This window comes from Parus major, chromosome Z (assembly GCF_001522545.3).
Source record: "Parus major isolate Abel chromosome Z, Parus_major1.1, whole genome shotgun sequence".
Classification (NCBI taxonomy): domain Eukaryota; kingdom Metazoa; phylum Chordata; class Aves; order Passeriformes; family Paridae; genus Parus; species Parus major.
The window spans coordinates 57,800,164-57,809,524 of record NC_031799.1 but is presented as its reverse complement, the minus strand read 5'-3'; positions in this window follow the sequence as shown (position 1 = coordinate 57,809,524).

Genomic DNA, 9,361 nt, shown 5'->3' with positions numbered 1-9,361 from the left:
GAGGAATAAAAAGCCAACATCAAGGTAAAGAGATGAGGGACTTTGCAAATCAAAAGCACTTTACAACAAAGACATTTCTCAAACCAGACCAGAGTATCTACACAAGGAAAGCTTGACTTTAACATGTGTAAAACCAACACTGTTCAAAATACCAAACATTTTCTCATGGTTTTACTTTCATGATCTGATAGTTTGGTGGGTCTTGATCAGGAAAGCAGGAAAGGCTGTTATTTTAGAATACACCTGAAAGCTCTAAAAGAGGGAGTGCTTACCCATGTATACATAATATGGGAAAGTCTGTCACAATTAGGATACCATTCTGAGTCCAGTTTTCTCCATTGGGAAGGACAGAATCTTAAGTAGAGCTCTGCTTCTGCACCAAAATCAAATAAATAACCCACAGGTAAAAAAACCCTTGTACCCTTCTCCCCTCCTCTTATTATGCAGATGGTGAAACATCTGACTGTCCATATAATGCTCAGACTCTTCAAGTAGAAAGGAAAGAATTAAGACAAAGAATCCATCATGGGAAAATGTTATTTCTTCCGCTTCAAGGACTGTGATTTGAAATGAGTCATAGCTCTCTTCCACTGAGTATATAGAGCAAGACAGCAATTTCACTGCCTGCATGCAGAGGGAAAGACAGCAGCCTCATCTCTTCTACACATTTCTGCCCTAGCACAGGAAGAAAGGGTACAGACCTCTTTCCAGCACCACCAGCAATACCAAGAGAAGGATTAACTGTGCCTGACAGACACACAGAGCAGTCCAATGACTCAGTCCCACAGCTGGAGCACAGCGGGGTGAGGAGGAGAGCAAGTCTGAGTCCCACAAGCAGTCACTCCTCAGACCCCTGCTCAGCTGGCAACTCTCTACAGCATGGCATTTGGCAGAGACGTCATGTACCCTTCCAGAGCACTCAGAGTGCACTCCCTTCCTCACCCTCCTTTGGCTTTCAAGAGCCATTATGTAGCTTAAAGTGTTTTGTGAATGCAGCTTCCTTTCAATCTGCTAGTCTTGCAAAAACATCAACACCACCACAAAATCCTCTCTCATGCAGATTGCAGAAGCAGCAGCAGCCAGCAACTGTTTCACCCTGTCAGAGCACAGAACATTTGGAAGATGCACCACAACAGTAGCAAAAGAAATCAGTTTGGGTGGGAGGAGAGTATAAGGAAATAAAAATAAGAACTTGATTGTCCCAAGGACAAAGATAAGTTCCACTTACAGGAAAAACAAGCAGGTTGTTAGTAACAAAGGATTTTGAAATGCTAGGGGTTAAGTTCTCATGATAAAGTCATGCCTTAAACTTTTTCTTAATTACACTCTTAATTTACTAAATCATTTGTAGAAGTATTCTAAGTATTCTAACGTCTACATCTGAGGTGACTAGTGCCTTGCAGACACTGAATGATATCTTGCAAATCTAGTCTCTTCTGACAAATCCTCTGTTCCTCTCCCTCTGTGAAGAGAGAGTTTTCAAGAGAGATCTCCTTGGTCTGTACAGAGAGAAAATTGACATCTTCAAACCTTAGTGAAAGAGGAAAAAGACATTATCTAAAAATGCCCATGGAAAGAAGAATAAAAATACATAACACCAAAATCTGCAAGCTAAAGTTGTGCAAGTGAAGACAGATGTGGCTGTGAGAATAAGCTACACAAAGGAGTCTTCATCTTTTGAAGTTTGTAGGTGAATGCTGGATAACTTTTCTGCTTCAAAGCAACAGAAACATGATGACACTGCAACCTTAATCTGAAAAAGAAAATAAATATTTCAACAGTTATTGCCTTTTGCAATTGTGTTAGCTGAACAACTTTATTCTTCTACACTTGATAGGCAGAGCATACCAGATGTCTAATAAGACTTTTGAAAGGTCAGGAACAAATGACAAATTATTTGTGTTCCAATTCTTAACATCTGGAAACTATAACTCCAGAAACATGAATGTTAAAATCATTCTGTGTACCTTGAAAGGATTGCAGTTTAGTATATATATGTGAGCAATTTTACCATTTACTGAGCATTATGTTCTTCTGTTCATAACTTTCAAACAATCCTAGATCTCCAGGTTGGCTCTATAAAACATATTTGTCACCATCTCAGTATCACAGTAGAAATGACACATGGGAGCCTCCCTTTCCGGAATCCCAGTCATCCTGCTACAGGTTTCAGCAAACAGAGGTGGTGCAGACTTCAGAGCTGACAGCAGCTGGCAGAGGATGCTGCAGGTTGAAGTGATGCTGGATGCCACTCAGGCTCCTGAAGATGCCCTCTCACATGGTGTTGACTCCACATTCAGCTGATCTATTGCCCCATGATGCAGGAAGATATCTCAGCAGTTTTTAATCATCTCCTGTTTTCACCAGAATAGTCATCACTGATTTTGACCACTGGACCAAAAGTAACTTAATAATTACCTGGAGCAGAGTGGGGCTGTTTGATATGGATATCTTTGTAGCCAGCTAGACTTTGGGGCATGAGTTTCTCATGCAATTTCAAGCTGAGGTAGCTCTGCAGAATTTCTTTGTCAGTGTCATTATTCTTCATTACTTTGAAGGTAGATTAGACAAAATCCAGATTATCTGTTATCTCACCCTTTTGATGGTATGAGATTAATGGCTGTGATAATATCCTACAGTGCAAGTCAAAGTAAGGAATTTTGGAGAATTCACTGTTTTCCATAAATCCACATGTGGCTGGTTTTTGTACTGAATGCAAAGGTTGAACACAGCCAGGATGAAGTTATAGTGTCCTTGGAGACTCATACATCCCCAGCTTTCAGCTGAGAATGGGGAACCAGCTGGAGATCAGTAGGTGAGGACCAGGCGCCTCCCCAAAGTGCTGGTGAGTGGAGCTGTAAACCTTTTGGTGGGGGAAGGAGAGGGCTGGAGAAAGGTTTAATTTTCAGCTCTGGCTGGGTCACACCTCACAGCTGGAGATCCAGGTGTGGTCCAGCATGCAAACCAGCTGCATGCCTTTGTCCTGCACAAACAAGTCAGCAAGATTCAGAACAGTCAGAGCACTTTGTTACCCAGTCAGACTGAATTTTAACCCAGTTTTAAATCACTGTTTTGTGGAATTATTCAGCAGATCTCTCCAAGAGGAACTGATCAGGAGGTCTGATGCTTCCTCCTAACCTGTGGCCCTCCATAGAACACTCCAGCTTATATTATTGTTGAGACCTAGAAAAATAATTGTTTCTTTAATCACTGTGCTGAAGAAACACACATGGCACACATACATTGTGTTTTCACATAGTGCATTGTTCTTTGTTCTTGTCTAAACATGGTACAGTGGTCAGAAAATGAGCTGTTACCTTAAAAGCAGTTGAATTTTAATTATCACATGATTTTGCCATGTCTTCCAAGTACAGTATGCAGCTTACACAAATGAAACACAAAGTCAAATACCTAAGCACACTGCTGTGACACCAAAACAACAGCAAAAAGAAAGACAAATAGAAAATTATTTTGGATGATGGCTCTTACTAAATATAGTCCATCAGAATATAAACAAAGAAAATTCTATAAAGAGTGCACCAATTGCAGTGTCAGAATTAATAGCACCATCTAGCTAGAAGGTCCAAACTATTAATGCTAATTCCTTTCTTTTTTCAGTTGTGTTTTCACATAATTTTGAAATAGCAAAAGTTACACTATTCCTTTATTCTCAGCCCCGACCTCAACATTTTACCATATTTTAAGAGGTTAAACCACATAGCATACATAAAGTGGGGATGATTATTCCCAGCAGCAATTCTAGCAAAGCCAGGTTACAAAGTGTTCAGTCTGGATTTATCCATTTATTCAATTAGACAGGTAAACAGACTATGAAAATTCTATTATACATGCCTGTTCTAGTGATTTTCTATATTAGCTCTTTTGACACCTGCATAAAACAAATAGCAGTTTCTACTCATTAGAGCCCTGGGGTAGGCTCATTTATGATTATTAAGGATTGTTTTTTTAAAATTTTTTATGCTTCCCACATATAAGGAAATAAATCTGTTGAATTTGTACACTTCCAGTCTGGTGTGACCACTGGCTTATACACATGATGAAACTCCTATCTACACAGACTGATAGTTTAATCGTACAAGATATAAGATTATATCTTTTGAAACTAGAAAAACTGAGGGTTTGCTTTTTTTAAAACAAAAAACAGCATCTGTGAAGTGAAGGAAAGAACAGGAAGATAGGAACAAGGAAGGCAGATACTTTTTCCATTATGAATCTTAGTACCCATTGATTTAAATGCAGTTGCACATGTAAATTCAAGGTGTCACAGAAAGACTGTAATTAGTCTCCTAATTAGTCCCTATGACATTTCATAGGGCTTGTTAAAAAAATCAGGCCCCAGGCAGTTTTCCTTATTTTCCCTTCATTAAGTGCAGCATTCAATAGCCTACTGATTTCAGAGCTTTTTCAGGACCTGTACTTCAGGTCTAAATACTACATTTTTCAGGCATGCCCCATATCTTCTTGCTTCCACATGGGTGTTTCAATCTACAGAATAAATTAAATTAGAATGAAACCATAAACCACTACCAAAATATGATTATCTCAAAGTGTCACATAACTTGGGAAGAAAGTAAAAACCCTCTAACACTGTATTTGAAGTGATAATGAACCATTATTTTATTCTGTCCAGCATGTGCCATGGAAAACATTCCATACACACATAGGTTTTACTAGATTTTTCCCAAGCTTTATACAGTCCAAAACCCATAGAAATACATTGATTTCATGTTCATTGGTCTCAAACTGAGTATTTCTTAATAACTGGTTTCCTATTGCACCCGGATTTCTTTGCCTCTGATATTAATTTGGTCCATAGTCCTTGATTCCCTTATCATCCTTTTCCAGACTAGATGTCTCCAGCTGTGACAGGGGACAGTGTAGATGGGGTAGATAATTCATTGATGCTTTCTGATGGTTGTTGATGTTTTGTTGATGGTTATTATCTTTCTGGGTACCTTTTGGGTTATTCCCAGTCTGTTGAGATGTTAAGGTCATCTCCAAAAAAACTTTAAATATCCTTTCACCAAGGAAGAGGCAAACCAAACCTGACTAAAGAAATTGGATTAAAAAAAAATAAATTTAAAGTTATATTATTTCCAACAAAAGCACAAGATTTTAGTCCCGTAATTAGGTCAGCTGCTTCCAGATTTCATCCTGGCAGAGGTTTGCATGCCAGGGCAGGAGCATCTGGGCTCCTGAGTGGCCTTTATGTTTTCTGAAGGTCCCTGCCAGGGCTGCAGTTCTTCCAGCTGTACCTGCTGGTGTCACTGACACAGCTGCTTTGGGAGCTGGTAGGTCCTGGACGTGACAGGACAGATCCATGCAGGGAAAACCCCATGTGTGTTTGCACTGCCTTTGGGCTGGCAGCAGTGCTCTGGAATTCACTGCTGCAGTGCTCAGATCTACCGAGAGCAGAGCCACAGCTACTGCTCGCACTCCAAGAGAGTGGAAGAAATGCCATTAACTGGAGGAATTCTTTAGCATCTTGCTAAAATAGTCATCAGACCCTTTATGCTCCTTCCAAGATTTCTTTTGGGAAGGCCCAAGCTCTTTTTTTTTGGCTGCTGATCAGTGGCTTCCTTGTCTAATAATCCTTGTCTCAGCAAAATTCGCTCATAATTTCTTAAACTCAGGTAGATAATGGATCTCTTTTAAGCTCTTTACAAGCCAATAAAGGGACTGATTCCTTTCATTGTTGTAGTACAGATTTATGGCACCTGATTCTTCAAAAATTATATCTAGCATAAAAAGAGGGATGTGTAATTGAGTTATTGATTTATGAGAATAACAAAATACCCAGGTTTATTCCTGTGTATACCAAAGCAAGCACAGGATTGTACTCATGAGACTAACCTCCTTTTTCTCTCTGAAGCATGGATCCATGGCCAGACCGGATCTTCATTTTCATTATGGCTTTCTACCTCATACAATGCCTTCATTACAACAGCTCTAAAGAAGATTCTCATTTTTAAATTCACCTTTCAAACTTTGCTTGTTTAATCCTCTCACCCAATGTTAGCTTTTGTGTCAGTGTGTGAACACTGCTTTGCTTTTCTGATTATTATCAGTTATCTTGCTAATGCACTTGCTGCAGTCAAGTTCACCTGGGAGAAAAAAGAGAAATCAAAATCAAAAGAAGCGAATTTCAGCAGCAATTTCAGAATTTCAGAAGCAATTTCAAAAGAAGCAAAATACTTCACTTTATTAAAAGACCATTTTGAATTTACTTTTCTGTTATATTTCCTTCACTGTAACAATCAGAAAGAATTTTATCTAATTTTCTTGCAGTTATTTGGATTTATGTTTACACTTTTTTTTTTTTAATTTTAGTTTTTCAGGGTAAAATCTATGAGCTGAACACTGTTTCTCTCTCTTCATCCAAAGTATACTTTGGGCAGATGAAGGTCTAACTGATGAATTTTTAGCTGATGCTTCTTTTTTTCTGTTACACTTAACTTACTCAAACCCCTCCCACATACCCACTAGTTAAATTACTGAAGAAACAGTTAACTTTTTTAAAACCACCATAAAAAGTGTTTGCTTTTCTTTAAAACTTGAAGAGATTCATGAGGTAGTGCAAATTGGTTGTTGTTTTTTTTTTGCTGTGCTTGACAATGAACCAGACAAACCACAGTTTTGACTGAATCTCCATGGCTTTGGAGTATAAAAAAACAAAAATGAAAACAAACAAACAAAACCAGACGAAAATAGCTAAAAAGCTATCAAAGGGGAAAAAAAAAAAGCAAACTCTACTACAGATCATCTACAGGTGAACTACAGAAAAGAATAAGAGTTTGTTATTATTTCATTTTTGTCTCTCCCTTCTTCCTCAAACACAACATTTAGTCCCTGCAACTCTTCCACAATGTCCCTTGCTGTATTAATAAATGTATCTGCGTGACCTTGCAAATAGAATAATTTATGAAAATGTTCTCTGCTGCTCAGCTGCTCACTAACCCACTTCCTCAGTCTGAATCCTAATAGCAAAGCTTGGAATTAATAAGTCCTGATTCTGAGCTCTACTTTACTTTCTAAGAGCCTGCTGTGTAGTCACAGCTATGTCTGAATTTGTTGTAAACAGAGGGGTTTGTTACTTTTAATTATGTAATTAGATTTGCCTTAGCCTGTCTGGGACCGAGGATAGTAACTCAGGAAGATAAGGAGTGCTCAGGGTCTTGGCACATCATGAAAGAGAGAACACAAAAAACCAAATTCTTCTCTTGTGTAAACCATGACTCGCAGCTGGAAGGTGTCAGCTGAGGGTCGTGGTCTGCAGGAGTGACTGCTGGGCACACACACCCTTAGACAAAGGTGAAAACCTCTTCTTACCCACCCAGACAATTCTGTTCTGAGCTGCCTGATGGATCTCTACCCTTCCTGCAGCCAGGCTGTGCCACAGGCAGAACTTCTTGATTCATGAGGACCTGTAAGACCCACAGCAGGGAGGACAACATCAAAGAGTGTTTCACAGAATTACTGTAAAATAACAAATCCATACACTCCTGCTAACATAAGTGAGCAGGCAGATTGTTGGGAAATAATTTTAAGAATTTTAGCTCTATTTTAATTTGTTTAGAAAGGAGAAACATCTTTGCAGCACCACACCGACTGCTCCTTCTGTCCTTAAATAAAAATATGATAATCCTAGGATTTCAAAAGATCCAAAAACTTGTCTGCTAAAATAAGAGGATTTATCTTGTTAGTAGCAAATAAATGGAACTCTCTTTTTTCCATCTAGGTCCCTATGCCAAGGGGACCATCCATATGAAAATGTCCTTCCAAAACCTTCCATGATGACGTACACAATTCTCTGAGTGTGCAGAAAATCTCTGGTTAGGAAAAAGGTGCAGAGACCAGGGAGATAATTTCATTTTCTCTAGGTATTACCACTGTCCTAGCTAATTCCAGGTATTCTCCCAGAAAGGTGTAAATTTGTCACCACCACACTTATTTCTTTTTAGGAAGGTTTAAAGATCCATGAGCTCCTCCTTGCCTAAGAGTGCAGAGAAGGCTACTTCATGAAAAGAGCACAAAAGGTCATTGTTTTAAAGGAGGCTGACAAGAGATATGATTCCTCTTTTTCACACAATCTTCCCTATTTAACAAAATAGAGGAAAGATCTTTTAAATCTGCTTTTAGAAGAAGATGAAAGTAGAAAAGGTCTGATTTAAGTTATAGAAGATCAAATGTTTCCTCTGTGAATATGGAACAAATCTGGAGTTCTTCTGAAATTAGAGCTTTTGCCTGGAAAGCTCACAGAGGAAATTCAGCTTACAAAAAAGCAGAGCAGAAACCATTTCTGACGCCTTGTCTCTTCACTGTCATTACCAAGTTATATAAGAAAATGGAACAATTGTACATTTAAAGAGAGCCAAAATCTGAATTTCTTTAACTACTTAAACCCATACACTCTTCTACTGAAAGAGGAGCCCTACAGCTCATGTTGTTTACTCCTTCTGATTAACAGTGAATAATTTTTTGAAAATACAAAAAAAAAGAAAAAAAAAAAAGAAAAAATTAAAAAAGAGAAAAAAGAAAAAAGGAAAAAGAAAAAGTTCAGTGAAAATAGGGACCTCTCCAGCCCCCTATATCCTGAAGTATTGTAGAAGTAATTTTCCTCTCCACTATGAACATTAATATAGTTTCTATACTCTCTCCTGCCACCCTTCCTTTCCTTTTTTTCTTTTTTTTTTTTTCCTTTCTTTTTCTTTTTGACAAGGGAGTTGCAAACAGAAGAAAAGCAACATTTGTCCTGTGTTTTTCTCCTTTTAGGTATAAAATCCCACCATGTATTATGTGAAAATACCAATACATCTCTACTGTAAACTCCATGCTCAGGAATATTCTCTGAATTTCTTATGTTTGAGTCATGAAAGATAAACATAGAATCAATGAAAAAGTAGGGCTGGAAGGGATTTCATAGAAGTCATCCAATTTAAATCTTTTGCCCCAGGCCAAGAACATCTTTCAGGGTTTTAAAATCCATATATTAATTGTGATCTATTAAACCAGACTTGTAAACTACCAAAAGGGAAAAGTAAAGCTTTCTCTGCATGAAAATACTGCAGATAAAGCAGAGTAGGGAAGAGCACAGCCACCAGAAGATTGAATACATTTTATTTTGACAGGTCTTTAGTAAAGAAATGCAAGAATATCAAAAATGTGATGGATACAAACTTGTATTTACAGGCTGTCTTGCCTACTACCCTCATTGTAAACATCAAAAATTTCCTAATGAAAAAGAAAATAATTGACTTTTAAAGATATATCTATCATATTTATCTGTCTACATTTTCATTACATTATTACTTCTTCTGAACACCTCTACTGTGTGTTTCTG